This window comes from Neopsephotus bourkii, unplaced genomic scaffold (assembly GCF_033783945.1).
Source record: "Neopsephotus bourkii isolate Nb327-2 ecotype Australia unplaced genomic scaffold, CSIRO-AGI_Nbou_v1 NB_1082, whole genome shotgun sequence".
NCBI lineage: Eukaryota > Metazoa > Chordata > Aves > Psittaciformes > Psittacidae > Neopsephotus > Neopsephotus bourkii.
In genome coordinates, this window is record NW_026901570.1 from 267,885 (window position 1) to 285,392 (window position 17,508).

General features: G+C 39.5%; 1 long non-coding RNA gene across 2 annotated transcripts in view; it reads left to right on the forward strand.

The window, feature by feature from the left end:
* Window positions 1-17,508, forward strand: part of LOC133217029 (uncharacterized) — a 50,894-nt gene that overhangs the window by 16,735 nt on the left and 16,651 nt on the right. The window contains exons 4-5 of one of the 2 annotated variants that reach the window (XR_009726795.1): window positions 4,289-5,202; window positions 9,514-10,413. This is a non-coding gene — a long non-coding RNA (uncharacterized LOC133217029). Of the gene's footprint in view, window positions 1-4,288; window positions 5,203-9,513; window positions 10,414-17,508 lie in introns of those variants that run through there. The other variant, XR_009726796.1, reaches the window with a different exon arrangement.

Below are 17,508 nucleotides of genomic sequence, written 5' to 3' on the forward strand. Positions count from 1 at the left end.
TAGGATCTCTTTCCCTCAGCTGCTGGAACATGAAACCTTCCAGCTGCCTCTCGCCACACTTTGCTCAGAGAACAGAAAATACCACAAACGAATTTTACTAAATCCCTCATTCAGTGTACTGAGAGCCAAAGCCTGAAGTAAGACTCCTGATAAATATGGGGATCCAAATCTGGCCTTTGGAGAGCTATCATCTATTACGCTCTAGCGAAGGAGCGACTTGATGTTAGTATCTGAGTGCTCATTGCAAAGCTTATTTTGTTACATCAGCAGGCCACAAGGTTCAATAAACTATGTGGCCTTTATCTGTTCCATATGTACTGGCCGCCTCCTGTAGTTCCTATGTATTTACACTGTACATGAGCTTTAATGCAATCTGATGCCTTTAGACAGTAGAAATGCAGATAACTCTTTGGTTTGTAAAACCCAGTTTAAGTTTGATTCTGCATCAAAAAATAATGCCAGTAACTGCGATTTCTGTTTTCAAGATACAGGTTTCCAGAGGGGCTTATGACTCAGAGGATTTTATAGGCATTGAAATGTGATGGATTAATTGTTAATAAAAGTTAGATTGGGTAAGTGAATACGAACATCATACTGAGTTTAATGATTACATTGGCCTCCAAACATTTTAAAGGGCAGTTTTGGATTGGGATCCCTGACTTTTAAATTCTTTGCCTAGAAATTTATTTAACTGGAGAACAATACACACCATCCAAAACAGCATCTTCTTCTGTTTTATTTGTTTTGCACTGTGTTATCACTGTCTCCTATCGGGATCTCACTGTACAATAGTGACCTCTGATGTAAAGGAATCAGGAATGCCATTTGCAAACCCTACCATACAGCCTTACTGAGCAATTATAAACCTATTCATCAGCAGCCAAACAGCTTAGAAAGGAAGAGACGTGTATGCACACACACACGTACACACACAGCTGAAAGACCAGTGATAAAATTGAAGAGCACAACACTGAAGGATCTTTAGCCATTAATTTTTATAGCTGATACAGATACTAATATTTTATGAGGTTTTGAGCTATCAGTATAAAAAAAGTAATATCTAGCCTTACCGTTTTTGTTTTAATTCAAAGATAAAGCTGCCAATCACATAGAGCAGCGTTATAGTTAATAGACCTCCTCTTTATGAACAGATCTGTTTTCCTGTTTCCTTTTGTCAATATTTATAAAAGCAGGATATTTTTGCCTAATCCTGTCCAAAATCCATGGGTTGGTTTCTTTAAAGAAGCACCTCCCCTGCTTACTCGTTTCTTAAGGTATACTTCAGTTAAATAGCAGAGCTGGGTTGATCCCAGCCAGCTGTTATATGTTGTAGTTTGTGAAATGGCTCCTTTTAAAAGCAAATTCTGAAGTGGCACCAGGATATTGGATAAGACACCACTGCAGAATTCGCATGATGATGAACATTGGAACTCCTTAAAAGTGCTGTCCTGTTTCTCTAGGGACGCAGGGGGGTATCTCATTTGAGTGCTCTCCATCGTTATTTCAGACAGTTACAGCTGCCCAAAGATATCGCTGGTGGGCGAGGTAGGTGATTTTGCAGATGCTGCAAAATAGTCCTTGAGGTCAGGGGAATGAATTCCAACAGGATGGAACAGAAACCAGGGAGAACCCTGGCCCCTGGTCATGTGATATGTCTAAGACCATGACCCTTTAGAATAAATAATAAATGTGTCACCTTAGGGAAAATAACACAAACATTTATTTCCAGCTCACTCAACAAATGATGCCAAAGGCATATTTTTTTCGGAGAAATGGGGTATTCAAAGAAATGTGATATTATATTGGATGCAACTTTGAAAAAGATCTTAGCATAACAAAAGTCTCTCAGTAAGATGTGGTTTTATTTGTGTAGAGCAAGGGTGATCTCTGAGGCAGGATGCTGAACTGGTACTCAGGTGATCCACCTTCTGCTGTCACACAACCACAGACTTCCTCTGTGACTTTATTTATGACCTTATTTACCCCTTACTACAGTTTGACAGTCTTTGAAAGTATGATAAACTTCTTAGTGCTCCGTAGGAAAGTTATACTGCAAGACACACAATTTGCAAAGTTTTCAGCTATTCAAATGCTGAAACTATAGGTAGCTCAGATTCCTGGAAAATGCCACTAGTTCTGAGTTTGTTGCAATTTGCTAGGCAAACATACAGTAAGCAGGAGGCCACAATAAAACCTAAGCTCTGAATTGTCCTTCTGTGAGCTTATTCTTTGTTTTCTTGCAAGATTTTATTAAAACTGCTAAAAGACTGAGAAAAAAAAAAAAAAAAAAAGAAGTACTATGAAACAATTATGCCTTCAAAAACTTTCAGTAGAGTGATCCCTATTTTCCAGCTTCTGGGAAAGTTTTCCTGAGTCATTGTAACATAAACGTTTTGGAAAAACACATATGTTTAGGAAGTGTTTTGATGATATATAAGGTTGAATGGATTCTTCAATATATTGAAAGATGTGTATGCTTTGTAATCTGAGTCCTGGCTGGGCATCAACCTTCCCATAAGGCATTCTGTCCTAGCAGCAGCCAAGAGACCTGATACTAATAATGCTCCAAGAATTCAAGGTGTTTGTTAATATTTAGCTATAATGAATGCAGCATGTGTCTTTGAATAAACTACATGCTTGAATGAGGACCTCTCATTCAAGAAGGTGAGGTGCATAGTATAGTGATTAGACTTAGCAAAAAGCTGTTGTTTTGTACAGATGACACCAGGCAGCTAATTGTCATTGCTAAAAGCACAGCTCCTCCAGCATCACTCATAGAGTCGAGAGGCTGAGCTGCTTTGTTATCCCAAACTGCACCACACTGGTAAATCTTAAGGGAGTGCAGTGGCAGAGAAGTCCCTGCAGGTTGGCACAAATCTGCTTTTTGTTAGAGCACAGTTGTTTCAAGCTTGATATATGTTTGGCTGAATACTCAGCCTTTCTCACTCTGTTTGATTTGTTAAAATTTTACTCTCTTCCAGTAAACTGAAAATGGCTTTGCTTTCTAGAAACCATTTGTTTGAGCTTTGGAGGCGAATGAGTTTCAGCTACACCAGATCATCCCAGTAACCACTAGCAATGCAGAAGTTTGAACTTGTTATAGAAGTGGAGAGGAGGGCTGGAATAGATCCTAAGCATTTATCCTTATGAGACCTGAAATTCCACCAACCTTAGAAGAAGTCTTCAAAGCAAGCAGGATCTGTCCTCCAGTAATCACTTAAGTCCAGTTTGTGGAGAATATTTCAAGTGGTGAACATGCAAGGGAGGTGTTTTCATTCTGATATGTGCAGGTTTAGGGCCAAAACATCTTCTCAGTTGCATAATGGGGTATTAGGGTGGAGACCTTCATTTCCATACTGTTTAAGAGATGATCTTCATACAGGGAAGTGAGATGTTCTAATACCCTTATCTTACCTTACATAACTCCAGATGTTAATCATCAAAAAAAAAAAAAAAAAAAAAAAAGAAGATCCAGCCCTTTTTAATATTAGAGAATGAAATGATAAGGCTTGATTTAATTTTTTAGCTTTCTCCTGATAAACCTTGAGATGCTGCAGGAGGTGGATTCAGTAGACTTCTCAGTAACTTTCAGATGTAATTACATCAGCCTAAGCATATATGTTCATCTTTTGTTCTTCTAAAATATTTTTGCAAAAAGTTTAGAGTAGTAATTCTTAAAGAATTAATTGGAAGAAAGTATTTAATACTCTCTTTAAGGGTAAGAAGGTAATATTAAGAAAAAGCAATCTGGAAGTATAATCAAAATACATTCATAGCATTAAGCAAAATTTTTATCATCTTTCAGTGTTTCCATTTCCAGTCAATCAACTTCATCAGCCACCAATACTCCTAAAAAGCAATTTAAAGTGATTATTTGCTTTGGTACTATTCCTCATTAAATGTAGAGTGAATGCTTCTGAAACCAGTGTGGAGGGGGGTTCAAAGTGAAACCATGTTATTTTAACATATGACTGCATACCTGTATAAAGTTGCTTATGGTTACACTTTCCACACCCTATAAATAATAATAATAATTGCAAATAACGAAAGCTTCCCACTCAGACCAATTTACTGCAATTTTTCTTTCACCATCTTATTCAGTTTATTTAATCTTTACGCTACCTCTGATTGCCTCTGGATTTCAGACACATGAATGTGGATAATTAACATAGATGTAGATACTACACAAGATGCTCAGGTTTATAAGATACAGGCATTTCTAAATTGTTGGTCCTTTACAGTTCCTTTTTAGTTTCCCACTCTCTAATAACAGTAAATTTTTTTTCAGAGGACATAATCCTGGCCTCCCTTCTCCAACCAAAGTGAGAATATCTCACAAGATGGGATTTAAATGCAGAATGAGCTCTTAAGGAAAGGCTCCAATCTGCATGCCACACCTCTGCCCCCTCTTGTATACAATGGAAAGCCAGTCAATGTTATTGTAAATCGTGATGGCTAAGTCCAGAAAAACCATATTTTGCACCTCATCTGGTCTAAATATTGAGTTTACGAGTGAATGTTGCTTTGCATTATGTGTTATAGATGCTTTATGTTTATTTAAGAACTCAGTTTGCAGGAATGTTTTCCAGACATGCGGTTTACCGCAATAGACAGTTGTTGATATTCTGATCCCAAGAGCATTAGAATATGTTTAGAAATTGCGACACTTTTAAAACCAGATGTTCTACATAAGCTACACAAAAAAAAAAAGGGGGGGGGGGGAACAAATAGAACTGTCATTTGGCATGAAAACAGCCTGTGTTAAAGCAAAGGCAAACACATACCAAGTGAAATAAACGTGGTGAACTGCCCTCAACCCTTTCCTTCTTTTCTAAGTAACTATTTTAACAAAAGATGGAAAATCCCAGCTCACACATGGTGTGGGAATGGAGAAGGAAGGCTTTCAGGTCCAAATTCACATATGAAGGAAGCTGATGGATCTTGTTCCTGGGATGGATCAAACCAGAATGACAGAGCTAGGCAACTTCAGGCAAGGAAAGAATGTAAATCTGGATTCAAAGCTCAGGACAGAGATTCATTTTCTGTTGTTTCTAAAGGTAAAGAATCATCAATGAGGAGGCAAACAACATTATGCCCTGCATGGTGAATCACCATGAAGAGGTTCTTGCCAGCAGCTGCAGGATGGTGGCACATGCTGCATTGTCCTCCAGGATGGTTTGATGAAAATACTTCTGTAAACAGGTTAGGGGATCATCCTGCATGAGACAGTTCCAGAGACTGTCTCAAAATACCTCTGCTGTGGGTCTCTGGTGTGAAAGCATAGTTGAGTAGCACAGTAACTGGGATTCACAGCTGTCTCCAGTTGATGATAAACTGTCTATTTCCATTCAGTCTGTTACTGTTTTTGTTCCTAACTTTGAGTTCTTTCCCTTGTTTATTATAAAGGAGAAGGCAAAAGAGTTTCACTCACACCAATCTCAAGGAAGTTGGCCTGTATCTTACTACTCTGAATTATTATTCTCCTCCTATCACAAGTTAACATGTATTAGAGTAATCAGTGATAACACTGTAGGTCCCAACCTAAAAATAATAAGACCAACTGGCAGCCAAAAGAAGAGAAAACAAAGGCACTCCTGCTTTCCTTTACAACAGCATCCCACGGCGATGGAAACATGTTACCAGCAAGTCTGGAGTAATTTGCACAAAACATAGTGGCTTAAGTAACTAAAATGATGCATACTTTGCCAAAAGGTTGAAAATGTTGTATTTGTAATATGAAAGTAATATAAAGTCTGACAAACAGCACTGTTTGAAAGCAGTTCAAGGAATGCTGTGAAGAAAAGCGCTGTGTAACATGCTGTCACCAGCAGGTTTCCTGAGCATTAAGAATCAGGTCTGTAGGGTACAGGACCCTCCTGTATTTTTTCTGGGCAGTAGCAAAGCTCCTCTGCACACTGATGCTGTATTTTTGCAGTCTGCTTGACTGCATAGGAATAAGCTTATTTGTAAGTTTGTGGTTTCATGGGAAGTCAATTTACTTATGTTAGTAAAAGGACCAAGCTGTCCCACTAGCTTAGTCACTCTGACTTCACTGAGCAGAAGACTCCTACTAACTTCAGTGGATGTTGGACTAGTTTGTTAGTCCAGCTTCAAAGAATTAACGCCGTAGTAGGATCTGCCCACTGACTCATTCTGCTCCTCATGAGTACCTGAAAAGCCAGCTCTGAAACTCTTACTAGGTCTGCCTCACCAAAGACAATTTATGGCGGAAGTTCATGTACATATTTATTTTGTTGCTAAAGAGTTTGCTGGCATACTTCAAAGTGTGGGCTATTACCTGTTCAGGTTTATTGCCTGCTCGAGTGAATTATTACCTACCTGAACAAGCCTGCTGAGCAATAGTTCAAATTAAAACGTGTCATTTATCATGTTCACACCAATCCAAAATGACCGCAAAACCCAAGGTGTAATTATTGCCAGGCTCTGAGCGCAGAGCTATCACAGCAAGCTCTCAACCAGTGGGGAATACTGGTTCATCTCTTTGAAGCAAATCCTCTTTCTTCATATCAGTATGACCCTGCCATTAACAGTAATATTGTTTCAACTGCTGATATTCACCACAGAAGCCGACTTCTAAACATGGTGGAAGAATGTGACATGGATCCCACCCAAGATCAGTTTTTCTGCAAACTGCAATTTTAGACCAAAGGTTTTTCATTAATATTTATTCTAAAGACAAATCTTGTACTTCTTACCAGTATTCAGAAAGTAGGTTTTTACATGGCCTGGAATGATGATGCAATTTTTATTTCCATTATTATTATAGCTACTTACTATTATTATATAACCCCACTTTCAGAAAATAAGTGGAAGTAGGATCCCAGTACCAGCACGGGCTGTGAACAATCCAATGTGCCTACAGCTGTAGCAAACCAAGCCTATACACCTGTGTTCTGCTCCATCCTCTTCTATCCCTGTTGCTTGCTGTGTCATCTTTTCATGTTCTTTGATGTATCCCAGGGTTTGTGTACCATTTTACCCTAAGCCTTTTAGGGCTCCAGGTGCCTATGATATGTATATGAAAGTAGTGAAGAGCAGCAATATATACAGTGTGCTGCTCCCTCACATCCCTCCCCAACCCCTCCTGGCTCATCTAGGGCTCTTGATCTTTTTTTGGATAATCTAAAGCTTCTGAAGTAATAGAGAAATAAACCTGTCTGTCTACGTCTTAACAGAAGCATAGTAAATATATATTGTAACACTTCTATTTTATTTTATTTTAGTTTATTTATTTTATTTTTATTTTATTTTATTATTTTTATTTTATTATTTTATTATTTTATTTTATTTCTTTATTTTATTGTTGTAGGATCTGAAAGGAGAGGGAATAATCAAACAAAACTAAAATCGAAAACAGAAATCAGAAGTATGTGCTTTAATGAAACAGTTTTGTGACAGGCATGTTTTTTGTCTGTGCAAACAAGTAGGTAGTAAGTACAGGGAGAGAAGGGGGGAGGAATGACATCCAAATGGGTCTTTAGGCTGATCATAAAAGTTCTCTGGGGTGCAATTGCTTGTGCACAGGGATTGAAGATGGACCAGGACTACAATGTGTGATCAGGCTGTCCACAATTGATGTGCAGACCTGGTTTTGAGCATCCTGATTCCTGTCTCAGTTTGTGAACCAGACCAGGTCTCTGCAGTTAAACACTTCCCAAATTATGGAGTTTGCATCCTGATCTGAATTTTGCAACTCAAGCCTACCTGTGGTTGTACAGTCAGACAGAAAAGCCAACAAGCCAAGAGCAACGCCTAGTCACTGACTTTGATCTAGAAATAGTTATTATCCAGCTATCTCCATTACAAAACATCCAGTTTGCTAAACCTGGGTTATCTACTGATTTGGCTTCATTTGATAGACAAGAGCAGGTCTAGCATGGGAGAGCTTCATATCCCGAAATGATGCATCTTTCAAAAAACTGATAAGTGATAAACCTTGCAAAACCTGTGTCTAGAGTTAATCCTAAATAGCACTACTGGAAGCCATTGCAGATGAGATGGAAAAGTGAGTGAATTAGTGCTTTGCCCTGCAGAACTGGGACTCGCTAGTGGGCAGCGACAGGAAACATATACTTGTAATGATAAGTACATCAGTGCGGTTATGCAGAGGATTTCAGTTTCTCAAGCTATAAGCTTATGCAGATTTTTCATGAGGGTAAATTACTTATTTTCAAGAAGTTTCTCTGAATTTCTTTTTCTTGGAAGCAGAGTGGGAAGTTACTTAAAAAGGAAATCACTTTGAATTCTCTTCTTTTCGCTCCAGATTAGAAGAAACTCTTGTTTCTCTGAAGACAGAATTTGGGTCACAATGCAGTAGCGTTCAGTCCTCATGCTGAATTACTTGCTGAACATGTGGTAGTGTTTTGTGACATGGTCTGTGAACTGGGAAGTAAGCTGAGCTCACCCAACCCATTTCATTTATGGCTTTACACAAGTAAATAAGTATGTTTTCAGCCACTCAACACAAGAATGGCTTGCAAATTGCAGCTGCCATTGCCTGGCAGGTTAAAGGTTAAGCTTTTCAACAGGTCAGACTACAGTGCTAATTCACCTCAGTAGCGAGTCCCAGGCAGCCTGTAATGCATATTTGTGGTGGTTGTGTTTGTATAGCATGCACATAAAATGAAAACCGTATGACAGAGGTTAGTCCTCTTAAATGGTTGTCACATTGGCTTGGGTAACTTTTGTACAGTTATCCATATGCTAGCCAAGTTTCTGGTGGTATTTTCGTATAAATTTTATTGACGTGGTGAACTAAATTGAGTAATTTCATAGCTATTATAATCAGCCAGTGGCCCAAGCAATGCACTGCTGTGTTTATCATGAAAATGTTGCTAACTGGTCTGTCCAGGTTCAGCTTTCAGTGGTGGCTGTCTTCCAAATCTGGAAAACCCCTTTTTTCTGACATAGAGGGTTCAGACGGATAATCCTTGTGTGCTCAATCCACAAAAGCACTGATGCTGTGGGCTGAGGGCTCAGCCGCTGTCGTCAGATGTATCTCCTGAATGTTACACAAATAAGGAGGTTGCTGGAGCTTCTAGAGTTCAGTTCACAACTGCCAAAGCTTGGTCTAAGGCCTGGACTAATAAAATGTCTAAATTAGGAGCCTAAATTAGGCACTTAACTCTATTATGTATTCAGTCAGGAGAGATAGGACCTCTCAGGCATAGCTCAGGGAAGTGTATTTGTCTCTTGTGTGTGCCTGTCCATTCATTGGCTCCAAGAGGAACCCAAGGTAACAGATAATCCTAATGCACATCTTAGTTGGGCTCTTGTAGGGCTAGGGATCTGGACCTAGATAGCAACATCAAGGCAAAAATTCACTTCAAATTGGTTCTTCAGGGGGCTTATATTCTTATGTGACCTTATGTACTGCTTGGTGGACAGCCATTAGATGCAGGCATAATCCTGTGGATAGTCCTGCCAATATTAGTTCAGCAAGTCAAACATCTGAATGACTAAAAGGAGTCATTTAGTGTCTTTTGTTGGCAGAGAAGTATTAAAATTTCCTCCTCTACAAGGCAGGAAGAGCAGACACAGCCCTGGACTTCCTCTCCCAGATCCTTCCTGACCAAGATGCCCTTCTCCAAGGGAGGAGCCGTGACCTTCAAAGGCCATGTCTTGGTAGATCAGGATGTACTCATATTCATAGCACACATCAGTTGCTCTGTTGCAAAACAGGTGAGTTAATAAACTTACTGTGTTAGCCAATTTTGAGACATTTCTGCTGGAAAGAGAAATACATGGTGAATTAAAGAGAAACCTGTAAGTGCATGTAATAAAGACAACTGAGTTGTTTGGGAAGCTCCCATTTCCAGCTCCCAGAGTTCCTCTACGTCCCTGAGAATAAAAGATGAGCGGTCCCCATCTTTGGTGAAAGGCTTGATGGAGCTGGCAATATCACTCTGGTTTAACACCGACTATAAAGGATGCTTACATTTCAACAGCATTTTTAATAATATTTTTTGTAAGCAAAAGCTAAAGGAGTTACTTTCCACCAGGGTCATGAAGAGTTCACTAAATGCTGATAGACTGTATTCTGTATTAATGGTGCTAAGCTAACTGCCTCACAGAACTGCCAGAGCCCTTTATTTAAAGAAATAGCACTGTATTTCACAAGAAAATATTTTTAAAGCCTTCTCTGCTAATAATTTGTCTAAAGAGAGACAGGTCTAATTGTTTATATTGAATCTGGAGGGCGCAGTACTGGATGTGTTCAGTAAGATACATGCTTTATTTGAATATATATTTAAAGCAGCATGCAACACAGATCATTAAAGCATTTTATATTCTTTTTATTTAACAGAATACCAGCAATTAGCTTTTCCAGCTAATTACTGGATTCTACAACTGACTCTTCAAAAAGCTATGAGGTTTAAGTTGAGGCCTTTATACCAAGCTCTGGGTAAGGAGTTCCACATACCAAGAGGAGAATCACCTTATTCAGTTCAGGTCACAGTTCCTTCTCTTCAGCAAGGGAAAGGGATCTGCAGCTCATCTCTGGCTGTGGGTAAGATTCTTACTCCCTTGCATGGGTAATGCAAGTAAAAAACTAGTCCTTGCTGATACTTGTGCAAATTCCATTATGCTGGTGATCTGAAAACTGTGGTACTAGTTAGAAACCAGAGCTTATTACAGTCAAAACCATGATAACTTTAAAGCAAAACTACTAAGAAAGTGACATAGACTAGATGACAAACGAATCGCTAGGAATAACTTCTCACTTCAGTGCAACCCACTGAAACCCACATGATTTCACTGATTAATTCCTTGACTCCTCACTGGAGGGTGAATCTGTAAAGAACAATCTGCACACACTTCTCCCCTACCATGTCCCATTTCAAACCAATGCAATTGTAGTGAACCAATCAAAGCAAAAGCCCCAAAACAATACAAAAGAGCTTCTGCTTTCCAGAAGTCTTTTGCCTGCCCATGATGGATCAATTTATGAAGCTGACAAAACTTGCCATTAAAATGTGAAGACCATGAAAGTGTTTTGTGTAACACCCAGCTAGACAAAATGACTCTTTTAGCTCCAACTATTTGGTTTAACAACTATAGCAAGAGTGTACACAAATGTTCAGAAATATTCTCACTATATATGTCTCTCTGCAAAGGGCTGGTAATGCAACCCATACCCCAGCAGCACCAAGGTGACTTCCAGAAACTGTGGTATCTTGAGAACTGCAGGTTCAGCTTCTCAGGTGGTAAACTGTCCATACATGTAGAGATAGAAATTGAGGGTCATATTTAATGAGGAAACAATTCCTCAGACTCTAATCTATTAGCTTCCCAGTGTGTGACACTGATTCCAGTGTACTGGTTTAAGGAACTTGCGCTCTTGTGTATCTGTGTAAAATGGCATCAAGTGACCCCAAAGAAACTTGAGTAAAGAGCACAGGGAGAGAATTAATCAGTTGTCAGCTTATCACTTAAGCATAACCTTAATGTTAAGCATGGAACTAATTTTGTTAACATGAATTCAGTAGTATTATCTGTATGTTTAAAGTTAAGCACTAAACTTATCTATTATACTATATCATGGCCTAATAGCTTGCACACTTACTTGCAAATTGAAGGTGCTTGATATGTTTATACTGGATCTCCCTGTTGTTGCACATCAGAAATTGTTGCCCAAGCAAGCAGGGTAACAAGCATATAGCAGTGCAGCCCAACTCTTTCTAAGGCAGGGACAGAGGGATGGTAAAGAGCTGAATATGGACAAGGAAAATGTATAAACCAGGTCTTCCAGAGCTCTCAAGCAGCAGATCAGGTTTTCCAGAGCCCTCAAGCAAATGTCGCTAGTTTGGCCTTAGCCCCAAGGGCAGCAGGGTTACGCCACTGCTGAGGCTTTTGAAAGTTTTTGCTCACTGGATTAGAAACAATAAGAGGGACATTGTGGTTTACATGCAGCTGTTAGAGACAGAAGGGCTGAGCTCTGGTCTTGCTCACTCATGGGTGAGCATTTGTTCAAGTCCTCTCACTGCATCGCTACTCTGGGGACAGCTATATTTTGCTGTCATGACTCATTTTTACATGTCACTCCATGTGTGCAAAGATGATGGAACCCAAGACATTAAACCTCCCTGTCAGAGTGCCATGTGAATGGGGCCTCTCCACCTGTCTCTGTCTTGATGTGTATAGAAGGAAGGTCTGGGAGATTTAGGCAATAAACTGATATTCTCACTCACTAATGACCAAAAAATAAATGTTCTGAGTGATGCAGACAGAGCCTTGGGTGACATGGTCTAGTGTGAAGCATACCTGCCCATGGCAGGGGGGATTGAAACTTAAGGTCCTTTCCAGCCCAAACCATTCTATGATTCTATATACTCAGCACCTTCTATTCTCACTGAAGTAAATAGTTCCTTTGGGACTACTTTCATGTGTCTTTAGGGGATATAACCAAATTGCACCACATGAGAGCTGGTAATTTTAAAGTTATGCTGTAAGGGAAAAACTATAAACATAACAGGAAAGACTGGATGTTTTCCATTCATATTTTTAGAATGGTTGCTTCTCATCTGTACACATTAGTTTTTCTACATCTCTGGCAAGCTTTTAATGAATTATTTAACTGGAATTGAAAAGCAAGTCTTGCTTTTAAATTAAGGCAATAAAAGCTGTTGTATTTTCTTTCTTTTTTTTTTTTTTATTCTTAGAATATTATCATAGAAGATAAAAATCAAAACCAGATCCAAGAGGCAATAAGGCTAACAAAACACCCAACCTCTAACTGCATGGACAAGAGATACATCGTTCTAGAGAAATGACTGGCTATGATCAGAAGTCTGATTAGTAGAGACTGTTGAATCCATGAGGTTTTAATTGGAAGCCTTTTGACATTGTGTCAGTCTTTCGTGATGGGGAGCACAGGGCGTGTGGTGCAGGGCCATGTGAACAAACCACTGCTGCATGAACCAGGCCAAGTTTTGCGCAGAACTTGGTGGAAAAGCTGAGAGTGGGTCTTGTATAAACAGACTGGCTTGAAATTTCCCATCTCCTTGGGTGAGGCATAGGTGGGATCCACTTGCTGAAAAAGTCACTCATCTGAATTGTAGAGCAGGAGAGGTTCTGTGCCCACTTCCCAGAACAACTCTCTTCAGTATTTCCATCCTTCCCCTTTGGCCATTAAGACAAGATTGTCTCCTGCAACTGAACAGTAAACGTTTCTTGAACAGTTCCTCCCTCTGCAAGCAGACCTTGAAAATTGATTATTTCTTGTTTGTTTCTTTTAGTCTCCAAATGTTTCTGCCATTATAAGGCAGGCAGTTATTTTGCTAGGAAGGAATGTGAAGAATTAGAAAAGTTGAAAGTGATTAGGATTCTGTTTTTTAAGACAGAGCCATTCACAAAGCCTGGCTGGCATTCAGCCTGCTCAGAGCAAGCATCATAAGACACCCTGAAGCCATGAAATCCCTCAGTTTTAAACCCCATGGGGTGGCTTTTGCATTATCAGGAAAGAAATGATGTTGCGGAGGCTATTTTCTTCATATTTTTAAGGCCTGTGAGTTAATATTTGTTCTAAGTCGATATTTATTTTTGGATACTTTTATTGTTTCTAAGAAGGCCACAAAGGGTTCAGTGTTGTGGAGAAATGGTTACTTTGTATTTATGGTTAAAGAAAAAAGTAGAAGAAAAAAAAGAAAGTGCCAAACAATCCTGCCCCAGTTCTTTATTTAAGGAGACAATGTACTTTCCACCCATGCACAGGCAGTGCTTTACAGGCTGTATAATAAAACGCTGTTCCAGATATTGTCTAAATAGAAACAGATTTAACCCTGCTGTTGTGACTCGGATTGCTGGGTAATGAAAGTTTTCAATCTGGTTTTACTTTGTTTTATGCTCGCTGGAGAGCTGCACATCCACAAAACCCTGCTGCCTTATGCACAGAGACCTGTTGTTGCAATGCCATCTGTTTGTGTATATAAGGTGAACATCCCCATAAAAACAACAAAAAAGAAACCTATTTGGATTTGGTCTTTTCTGATAGGTAACGAATCCTAATTCAACCCTTAAGTGATACTTCCTGCAAAGACTGCAGGTTATAGAACAGGACCCAGTGGTTTCAAGTGAGACTTTAACTGACTCATGACAATAGGTGGTGGTTCCTATTGCTTCATTTTGTGCCAAAAGGTCTGAAACTCAAGAATTTCTAACCCTAAAACTCCATGACAATGAGTCAAATCATTTTACTATGCAGTCATCCACTAATGGCATACTCAAAACTGCTGAAAAGACTCTTTAATTTAAGTTGGCTTTGAAAATTACCCATTGCCGTGTTACCTAAAGCAACCTCCAAGTGTTTCTCTGTAGGGGAAAAAAACCTGTGATAAGAGATAGTCCCTGAAGATCCGAGAACAAAAGATGGGCTTCAGAATATGCATATCAGGAAACGGTCCATTACTCATTAATTGCTCCATTTCCGTGCACCAGTGAGGGTCACCCTGTCACTGAGGAGCAGAGAGATTATAACAATAATATAAATACTGCTTTATTTACAATTTTACAAGAAAACAACTTTCCATGGTTATTATGTAGAGACTGGATTTTTTTTTTTAAAGTTTCCACAAATAAAGCACTCTCAGAGGACAGTAGGAAGTTTGTAATTTGAAGCATTTTGCAGTGGGACTAGAGGCGTTATTTCCATATGTCACAGAGACACATCCAGCTGCTGGGGCATAAGCTAACAAACCAGGAGGAACCAGATTCTCCTCCTAGCTCCCCTACATATTTCCTGTATGACCTTGAACAAGTTACTGAGTTTCATTGCCTGTGTGTACAGGCAGTACTGTATTTATTATACTTCCTTTTACACTCCATGATACTCTCTTTTATATTCTTAAGTATTTTATATTCATAAAAGTCACCCTTGTTCAGGTCCCCTTAGCTCTCGTGCCAGCTACCTGCTGATGGTGGCCTATGCAATTACCTGCTCCAAAGCAGCTCAGTCCCAAAGATGGTGATGGAGGAGGATGAAGGGAGGGTGCCAAGGCTGAAGCACTGGCAGCCTGCACCCTGCCTGCCTGGGGCTGCCTGGGACTTGCTGGACCTGGGGTTATTGTGGTTTTCCCATCTGCACATCAGAAGTAACAGGATTCACCTACTGCATGAGAAAATATGTGTGGGTAAATACAAGTGACACTAAGGATAGGCATTATTATCATAATGTGTGTCTTATGAGTGTTTGAGGTAGTCACTATAACAACATCGCCTAAAATTTGTGTCCACTTGAGCTGCTCTGTCTCTGTAATCGCAGAGCAAGAATGGGCAGGTATGACTCTGATTCTTATCATCTAGGATTAAAACACAGCAATCACCCCAGCCCACCTCTTAGTATTCATTTTACTTATTAAAGCTTCCCAACAAGTCTCTGCAGTGATGTTATCTGCTAAATTGTGTGAGGTTTCTGATCATTAAGTGGATTGGTCTTCAAAGAGCTAAATGAAAATGAGCAATAAATATCAGTGTTACTTAGGTCATACAGTGCAAAATGACAAGGAGACCGAAAGACCTTCTGGCAATTGTAGAACAAATGTGAAATAGATTCACTGAAGCTTCTTGTGGGTTTTTTATAAAGTGTCTTAATATTTTTAATTATTTTCAAAAGCAAGTTAAAATGAAGAAGCAGACTTAGTCTTAAGGAACTCCTAAAAATCCTGGCTTTTTTGTTCCGTTGCTGTATCCTGAAGTTATGTACTTTTACTCCTGCACTTTCTTCTCTGCAGAAGGGACTTTGTAATATTTATGTATGCACTGGAGAAGGTATCATTATTATGGCAATTTCTACAGTGCTTTGCACATAGACAGATTTATTTAAGGAGGTGAGCCTCCCGCTGGTGGGTGTAAACATGAAGTTTTGCACCTGCAATTCTATTTCCTGTATAAAACTGAGCACTTGTACGGGTAGCAACCTGACTGCAGAGGTAAATGAGGGAGCAGTGGTTGCAATAACTTCTGTTCATGTCTGTGTTTGCATTCGCTTAGAGAAATAACCAGCCACAACAGTTGCCAGGGCAGATTGTATCCTCAACCAAATGCAATGAAAATCTTCCACTGCGAGTAATATGAAATGATTGCGTGATTTCTTAGATATTATTTTAAGGTCTTATTTTTACTCAGTGAAAAATAGTAATTAAAAGATATAAAATTCTGCAACTTCTTATGTCTTGATTACTCTTTTAGTCCCTTTCCCATAGTGTAAAATTATGACAGCAGCCATTGTGACTGGTAACTTTCTCCTTGTAAAAGCTGCCTAACCCTGTCAGTATTGCTCTGGTGGTGAAGCCACATAGTCCTCCTTTGTAGCATGGCAAGTGAGCAGCTTTCATAGCAAGGGCTCTGAGAGCCTGAGATGTCCATGCATGCTCCAGCAAACCAGGAACAAACTCCTTACTCCACTATGAACCCACTCATCCTGTTGTCAAAGGCCATAGTTTTGCTCTAGCCAGGAGAAGGATTTTCCTTGTCCCTTCACCAGCTTTTCTCCTTACAGAGAAGGAATGAGAGACTCTCTTGTAATGAAAACAGCAAAACAGGACTGTACTTATTCTTTTGGTGCCTTTAAGGTGTTAGCTGTTGGCATCCCTTTCATGGTGGCTTAAAGTCTTGAGCTAGAAATGGGACCGAAAAGTAAGAGGTGACTCAGTTCAAACGGAGTTGAAAGATGGAGGCAAAGAGGGAGATGGAAGGAAGATCAGTTTTAGAAGCAGGAGAGAAAGAAAGCTATAACCTGAAACCCCACAAGCCTGAAGGTAACAGTCATTTCCTATTTCTGTGAAGACTGTTGGGGTTTTTCTAAAGGAAGTGGGGGTGGGGAGAGGACAGTTCCTGGTATTTTCCTCAGCTTAGAAAGCAGAGAAAAGTCATTGGGCTTCTTACATGACTAAAAAGAAGTGTTACGGAAAGCTTGAACTCTACTGTAACACCACTGCAGTCTGTATGGTAAGGGCTAAGGTACCATGATGTTGGCTGTCAAGCAGACAAGAAATCTTGACTCATACTTGACCACACAGAGCTGTTCCCTGTGTATAAAGGAAAAATTCTAGTTCAATGCTGACATGATTCTGGGAAGGGTTAGAAGTGCCTTGACTCCATTCTTGCAGCTGCTTAGTACTACTTGATCCTTCTACACCTAAAGAGTGTGCAGTCTTCTGCAGCAGTACACCTTCCAAACACATATGGATGGTGGGCTACATTTGCCATTCAGTGACTAAGACCAAACACACCCAAAAACTTTCTCCACCTTGGTGAAATGTTTATTCACAAAGGGTCACAGCAACAAAAATGTCAGTATGAGATTGCTGGAGAACACACATTAATTGGTTTCAGAAGATTTTCAAATAGGACTCAGAAACAAATCAAAGCAGTGTAAGGTAACTAAAATGTACAGTTCAAAAGTAAATTATGCAGTACTTGTTAAATATAATATTTTAAAATTCTGTGGAAGCATCATCAGGCTTTTAAATTATAACCGAGATCATGCAT